Source organism: Mytilus trossulus, chromosome 3, assembly GCF_036588685.1.
Source record: "Mytilus trossulus isolate FHL-02 chromosome 3, PNRI_Mtr1.1.1.hap1, whole genome shotgun sequence".
NCBI classification, from domain to species: Eukaryota; Metazoa; Mollusca; class Bivalvia; order Mytilida; family Mytilidae; genus Mytilus; species Mytilus trossulus.
Window position 1 is genome coordinate 2300688 of NC_086375.1, and position 8675 is coordinate 2309362.

Consider the following 8675-nt stretch of genomic DNA (forward strand, 5'->3'; position numbering starts at 1 on the left):
TAGGTGTTGACATAAATATTTATAATGTGGTAATTTTTATAAATTTCCTGTTTACAAACTTTAATTTTTTCGAAAAACTAAGGATTTCCTTATATCAGGCAAAGATTACCTTAGCCGTATTTGGCACAACTTTTTTGGAATTTGGGTTCTCAATGCTCTTCAACTTTGTACTTGTTTGGCTTTATAACTATTATGATCGTAGCGTCACTGATGAGTTTTATGTAGACGAAACGCGCGTCTGATGTACTAAGTAATAATCCGGGAACCTTTGATGACTATTATATTCCTGACTTTGTCGTAGTGAGTAAACTACCATTATGGCAAAAACAATATTACAATTTTATATTATGTTATTTAGATATTAACTATGTAAACTACAAACTTAACTCACATATCGAGTGAAAATTGCTTGTAAATGAAGTTTAAAAATACAAAGATTGCTTGATTTATTTAAAATAAAAAATACAATACCAAGGCACAGGTTATTTCAAAAGCATAGAAATTTGACAGCAAAGTTGTATAACAGGAATATTTTCGAATCAACGATTTGTTGACGGATATTGTTTATTGAACACATATATCATGTTAAGGAGGGGTATTTGAGAAAAATAACAGTCGAGAGAATGTTATATTTCATGAGCCGTATGGCGAGGGAAATTCATTCTTAAGACTGGTATCTTTCGCATATACCCCTCAAGCACATTCTATATTTGTTTAATTACACAGAATGTTAATGTTCAAAAACGCATTAATGATCGTTACGTTACAAGCGTCCAGTCGGATAGAGTATATTTTGTTCCTGACTTGGTACAGGCATTTTATTATATAGAAAATAGTGGATTGAATCTGGCTTTAAAGCTAGCAAAACCTCTAACTTCGCAGACGCATCAAATTCAATTATGTTGACAACGATGCATGAACTAAACAAACAAACATAACAGGTAAAAACGTCAAAAATAGGGGTACAGCTGTCAAAATTGTGTTTTAATCTTAATCTTTTTATAGTACCAACAATCCCAGGGAAAATATATGTCACAAGTTTTGATTGTTTGAAAAAAACTAAGTTAAATGCACGGAAATCATGTTAATGATGTGATTAAAGATGCACACTCATGTTATAAATATAAATGAACAGATCATATAATTTGCTGTAAAAAAAGCGATAATATCTGTATTTTCCTCCATGTTCCAACGAACAAGGAATTCAAACTGATTTAGAAACGCAGAAGTACAGAAAAACAAACATATGGCTTTCTTGACAGCTTGAACAGCCTTTCGGTGGAGGCAAACATTGGCTGTAAAGGTTTCATAGCGAATCTGTTTGTTGATCGCGGGAAATAAAACCTCAAAAACATAATAGTCATTGTTGATGAAAAGACCGAAAATGATAACGGCTGGGATAATGCCTTGAGTATTGTCTGGCTATGAGACATATAAAAAGTAAAATCACATAAATACTGAACTCAAGAATTCAAAACGGAAAGTCCCTATTTTTTTTGGCACAGATCATAAACACGGCATCAACTTATTACAAGATTGTATGTATAATCCCTAGTCCTTTTTCAAGCCTAAAAGGCCAAGTGAGCTTTTCCCATCACTTGGCGTCCGTCGTCCGTCGTCGTCGTTCGTCGTCGGTCGTCGTCGTTCGTCGTCGGTCGTTAACTTTTACAAAAATCTTCTCCTCTGAAACTACTGGGCCAAATTAAACCAAACTTGGCTACAATCATCATTGGGGTATCTTTTTTTAAAAAATGTGTGGCGTGACCCGGCCAACCAACCAAGAGTGCCGCCATGGCTAAAAATAGAACATAGGGGTAAAATGCAGTTTTGGGCTTATAACTAAAAAACAAAGCATTTATAGAAAATCTGACAAGAAGTTAAACTGGTTTTCAGGTCAATATCTATCTGCCCTGATATTTTCAGATGAATCCGACAGCCTGTTGTTGGGTTGCTGCCCCTGAATTGGTTATTTTAGGGAAATTTTGCTGTTTTTGGTTATTATCTTGAATATTATTACAGATAGAGATAAACTGTAACAGCAATAATGTTCAATAAAGAAAGATTTACAAATAAGTCAACATGATCAAAATGGTTAGTTGACCCCTTTAGGAGTTATTGCCCTTTATAGTCAATTTTTAATCATTTTTCGTAAATCTTAGTAATCTTTTACAAAAATCTTCTCATCTGAAACTACTGGGCCAAATTAAACCAAACTTGGCCACACTCATCATTGAGGTATCTTTTTAAAAAATGTGTGGCGTGACCCTGCCAATCAACCAAGATGGTTGCCATGGCTAAATATAGAACATAGGGGTAAAATGCAGTTTTTGGCTTATAACTCAAAAACCAAAGCATTTAGAGCAAAATTGGTAATTTTAGGGAATTTTTGCTGTTTTTTGTCGAGCTTTCGACTTTTGTCGCAGAAAGCTGGACATAGGGAAAGTGATCCGGCGACGGCGGCTACGGCGGCGGCGGCGATGTTCACTCACTTCGTAAAAGATTTATATTTTAGAAGGTGGGAGACCTGGATGCTTCATACTTTGTATATGGATGCCTCATGTTACGAAGTTTCCGTCAGTCACATTTCCAATGTCCTTGACCTCATTTTCATGGTTCAGTGACTACTTGTAAAAAAAGTTAAGATTTTCTGTAATGTTAAATTTTCTCTTATTATAAGTAATAGGATAACTATATTTGGTATGTGCATACCTCTTGCCCGTCAGACAGTTTTCACTTGACCTCGACCTCATTTCATGGATCAGTGAACAAGGTTAAGTTTTGGTGGTCAAGTCAATATCTGAGATACTATAAGCAATAGGTCTAGTATATTCGGTGTATGGAAGCACTGTAAGGTGTACCTATCCAACTGGCAGGTGTCATCTGACCTTGACCCATATTTCATGGTTCAGTGGTTTTGGTTAAGTTTTTGTGTTTTGGTCTGTCTTTCTTATACAATTTGCAATAGGTTTTCTATATTTTGTGTATGGAATGGTTGTAAGGTGTACAGGTCTACCTGGCAGGTGTCATATGACCTTGACCTCATTTTCATGGTTCAGTGGCCAAAGTTAAGTTTTTGAGTTTTGGCCTTTTTTTCTAATAATATATGCAATAAGTCAACTATATTTGGTGTATGGAAATATTTCATGATCTACATGTCAGTCGCACAGGTTTTATTTGACCTTAACCTCATTTTTTACGATTCATTGCTCAGTGTTCAGCTTTTGTGTTTTGGTCTGTTTTTCTTAAACAATAAGCAATAAGTCAATTTTATTTGTTATGTATGGAAGAATTGTTAGCTATTCATGCCTACCTGGCATGGTTCATCTGACCTTGACCTCATTTTCACGTTCAAAGGTCAAGTTTAGTTTTCTTGGTTTATGTTAAGTTTATGTGACAGTTGTAAGAAAGCTTTATTATTTACTGTTTTTGGTTATTATCTTAAATAATATTATAGATAGAGGTAAACTGTAAACAGCAATAATGTTCAGCAAAATGAGACCTAAAAATAAGACGACATGACCAAAATGGTCAACTGACCCCCTAAGGAGATATTGTCCTTTATAGACAATTTCTAACAATTTTCATTAAAATTTGTAAACATTTTCTACAGAAACTACTGGACCAAGTTCATTATAGATAGAAACAGTTGTAAGCAGCAAGAATGTTCAGTATAGTAAGATGTACAAACACATCACCATCACCAAAACACAATTTTGTCATGAATCCATCTGCGTCCTTTGTTTAATATTCACATAGACCACGGTGAGTGACACAGGCTCTTTAGAGCCTCTAGTTGGTTATTATCTTGATAATATTATAGATAGAGATAAACTGAAACAGCAATAATGTTCAGCAAAATAAGATTTACAAATAAGTCAATAGGACCGAAATGGTCAGTTGACCCCTTTAGGAGTTATTGCCCTTTATAGTAATTTTTTTTACCATTTTAAGCTCACCTGGCCCGAAGGGCTAAGTGAGCTTTTCCCATCACTTTGCGTCCGGCGTCCGTCGTCTTCCGTCGTCGTTAACTTTTACAAAAATCTTCTCCTCTAAAACTAATGGGACAAATTAAACCAAACTTGGCCACAATCATCATTAGGGTATCTAGTTTGAAAAATGTGTCCGATGACCCGGCCAACCATTCAAGATGGCCCCCATTGCAAAAATAGAACATATGGGTAAAATGTAGTTTTTGGTTTATAACTCAAAAACCAAAGCAGTTTGAGCAAATTTGACAGTGGTAAATTCGTCAATCAGGTCAAGATCTATTTGCCCTGAAATTTTCAGATGAAGCGGACAACCAGTTGTTGGGTTGCTGCCCCTTAATTGGTAATTTTAAGGACATTTTTGTTGTTTTTGGTTATTATCTTGAATATTATTATAGATAGACAGCAATCATGTTCAGCAAAGTAAGATCTACAAATAAGTCAACATGACCCAAATGGTCAGTTGCCCCCTTTATGAGTTATTGCCCTTTTACACCATTTTTCGTAAATCTTAGTAGTCTTTTACAAAAATCATCTCCTCTGAAACTACTGGGCCAAGTTCATTATAGATAAAGATAATTGTAAGCAGCAAGAATGTTCAGTAAAGTAAGATTGACAAACACATCACCATCACAAAACACAATTTTGTCATGAATCCATCTGCGTCCTTTGTTTAATATTTACATAGACCAAGGCGAGCGACACAGGCTCTTTAGAGCCTCTAGTTTTCTTAAGTATTGACTACTATGTATTCATTTCAAGTGAGCATTAACAAAACATACCTACATATTGTTGTATTTAACTTAATTTTTTTGGGGAAAGGTGAAAATTATCCAAAAATTGTAGAATGTTGTTTTTTTTCTTTTTAAATATGTTATTTTGATAATTGGTTGTTAGTAAACATTAACACACACATGCATGTCTTCGTATTCAGACTAAATTTTTGGACATATTTGGGAATTTAATAGATTTCTGGAAAATTTATTTAGGAACAAACAATTGTCTGAAATGAACCGGAACCAAATCCTTAATCAGTCTTTTAAATACTTTGATTTACAAGAGTAGGACATAATTTCGATGTGTGGTGAAATTATTACTAAGAAAAAGAGAATCTTCCTGAGACAAAATCTGGTTGAAAGAAAACCTTAGTAAATGTGATGTCTTATGACATGAGCGAACTCTATATCTTTATCTTATCTTATATATGACATTAAATAATTTGGACGCAGTAAAATGTATTCCTCGATCAAATATCCAAATACTCTCTGTTTCCCCCTCGGAACTGTCAATAGTGTCTGGCAAGTTTTTGCGTCACTCAGACCTGTACGTGCTCCAATCTTTTACACCATATTCCGTTGTACCTGCATTCCTAGCACTGCTCAAGTACAATATAATAACGATTACATGGGCACATACACCTACAACACGTGCACCTGCACGACATGTGAAGTACCACGAATTAACTTCCGATTCAGAATATTTAATCTATACAAAGTACTTCTTTGAGGACACATGACGACTCAGTATTCGTATCATAAGTAGTTCAGTAGCATCCTTATGAAAACATATTTTGAAATCTCCTTCCATATATTCCTGAATGTACAAAAAATGTATGAAGGAGAATGCTTGAATTGATAATGATAAACTACACAAGTTAGCGATCTCAGTTACTCATCAGTTAGTTTTGGAAATGGAATGCCACTGTCCTGTAATGGCTTCCACTGTGTAGCCCGTCTTTGCAGGTTGTTCTCCTCAACATATGCTCTCAAGGTATTGATCTATAAAAAAAAATTTCATTAATGTATATATAAATTAAGTTTAAATACTCATTTTGTAATTAGGGTACAAGACAAAAAAAAACATATTTAGTTATCTTGCTATATTTTACGTCTGTTTTGTTCACACATCGCTGTAAAAAATAACGGAATTTGATGCGACTGTCATAAAAGTGAGAAGTTAGGCGCTATAAAACCAGGTTCAATTCACCATTTTCTACATTTGAAGATTTTGCCATTTGATTAGGGATTATCCGTTATGAATTTTCCTCGGAGTTCAGTATTTTTGTGATTTTACTTTCTACAGTCGTTATGTCAAATTGAATTGTTCCAATTGACTATGCTTAGTTGTCAGTTTGACAATTGAATGCAATCCATATGACTTATTGAAAATTGGTCGAAACTTTTAATCGATTTCTTAGCGTTATGTTCAACATATGATTATTATTCTGTAATTTTTTTTACATCAATACGTGACATATAGACATGCATTTTAAGCTGTATTGATACTTAAAAAGTAAAATAATAAAGATACTTAATTCCGAAGGAAAATGGCAAAATTAAATGCTCAAACACATCCTACCAATGAAAAACAACTGCTAGTATTCCCAGACTTGGTACAGGCATTTCTTTATGTAGCAAACGGTGTTTTTATAGCTAGTTAAATCTCGCAGTCAATATTGTTATATTATTGGAATAAAATTGAGAATGGAAATAGGGAAAGTGTCAAGGAGACAACAACCCTAGCAAAGAGCTGAAAACAGCCGAAAACATCAATAGGTCTTCAATACAACGAGAAAATCCCGCACCCGGAGGCGTGCTTCGGCTGGCCCATAAACTGAAAAAAGTATACTAGTTCAGTGACAATGGACGTTATACTAAACTCCGAAATACATAAAAGAAGCTAAAATTGAAAATAATCCAAGACTAAGAAAGGCTATTGACTTTAAAAAAAAATTGTTCCAAAAAATAAAAGACAGAGCTTATGATCAATAATGAAGGACAAGAATTCATTATTGGTCATAGCACAATTACCAATGGCGGGATATGAAAGAACCTAACCACATCATAAGAATAAAGCCAAAAATGAAATTACTAAACACTAAAGGTTAAAAATATAAAAAAAAAAAAAAAATGAAAAGAACTCTTTTACACGCAATTGACAAAATTGTTATTTCAGCTGTTGCATATGTACTGATTTTTTTTTATATTTCAACCCATATATATATATTTGTATTTACAGGTTTCGTAACTGACAGACGTTAGATATATTATGATATTAGTCAATATCTAATTAAAGGTAAATTTTCTTTGTTTAAAAAGGAATTTCAGCAAAACGTTTGCTATCACCTTATACGGTAGAAGCACTCCCGGCTGCATACAAACATATCTGACTTTTTTCACATGTTTGTGTTTGTTCGCTTCAAAATGAAAACAAAATGTTTTGTTCACACAAAATGAGATTGAAGAAAACCTACGACTGTTGTCGCGGATGAAAGTGTGTCTGTTAAATTATATAATCTTTTAAATTCATCATTGAACTAAGGAACAGAAAATAGAAAAAAATACAATTATTTAACATCGAAGGATAAGCCAATACTCGAGTTGTGTCTAATAGAATATTCTATAATTATAGGAAAGAACGTTAATTACTGTGAAAGCTGTCAAATAATTTCTAATAGTGTTATCTTTTTCTACAAGTGTTAGCTTTTCTTACATTGTTTTACTCGAGTTTGAGTTTTCACGTTTCTTATAATTTTTTTTATAATTTTCTTTATTTAACTTTTATAAAAAACAATGATCGTGTTGATTGATGAAATTGTTAAATTCTTGTTGTTTTTTTCCAGATTGTTAATTAGTGTTTCATATTTCAGAATGAAAACGATATATTTCGGTGTAGCAGTTTGTTTAATTTTCAATGGAATTGATACTTCGATATCATCATGTCGAACAAATGTAGCTGCGTTCAGACCTTCGACGGAATTCGTATTACCTGTAAAGACAAAGGACTGACTGCTATTCCACCATTCTTTCCAAGTAATTCATACACCATGTAACTATTTCTGCTTTTTCTCATTATTGCAATTATTTTAGTAGTTACATGGGAAAACAATCAGGCCAGATAGTAAAAGAAACATAAAGCCTCGGTCACACCTTAACGGATAGCTCGAACGGATGCCTAACGGATAATCATTTTCCAATCCGTTCGTGTCCGTTCGATGTTCGTTCTTATCCGTTAGACGTCCGTCCATATCCGTTAGACGTCCGTCCATATCCGTTAGACGTCCGTCCATATCCATTGCATGTCCGTTAAACGTTCGTTTTATCCGTTCACGTCCGTTCTGTCCGTAGGAAAATTTTGAGCATGTTAAAAAATTTGAACGGACGTCTAACGGATGAAATTTCCGTTGAACTTCCGGTAGACGTCCGTTTTGTACGGTATTCGTGTCCGTTATACATCCGTTTGAGGTCTGGCAGATAAATTCACTAACGAACTTATACTGGACGTTTAATGGATAACACGGATGTTGAACGAATGTGAAACGGACTTCTATCGGACGTATAACGGAGAAAACGGATGATGAACGGATCTGAAACGGGTAAATATAAATAAGAGGATAGGTAAGATTGCCAATGAGTCAACTCTCAAGAAGAGATTAAAATGACACAGAAATTAACAATTATAGTTAACCATACGGCCTTAAACAATAAGCTAAGCCCATAACGTATAGTCAGGTACAAAGGGCCCCGAAATAACAATGTACAACAATTCAAACGAGAAAACTAACAGCCTTTTTATATAAAAAAAAAATGAACGAAAAACCAATATGTCACACATATACAAACGAAAACCACTGAATAACAGGCTCCTGACCTGGGACAGGCACATACATTCACAATGTTGCGGAAATCC

At 34.1% G+C, this 8675-nt stretch overlaps 1 long non-coding RNA gene across 1 annotated transcript in view; it reads left to right on the plus strand.

Annotated features, from left to right (window-relative positions):
- LOC134709984 (uncharacterized) overlaps positions 1–7808 on the plus strand; it is a 76787-nt gene extending 68979 nt beyond the window's left edge. Inside the window, exons 2-3 of the long non-coding RNA XR_010106080.1 lie at positions 7005–7061; positions 7636–7808. This is a non-coding gene — a long non-coding RNA (uncharacterized LOC134709984). The remainder of the gene's footprint in view (positions 1–7004; positions 7062–7635) is intronic.
- The last annotated feature ends 867 nt before the right edge of the window (positions 7809–8675 follow it).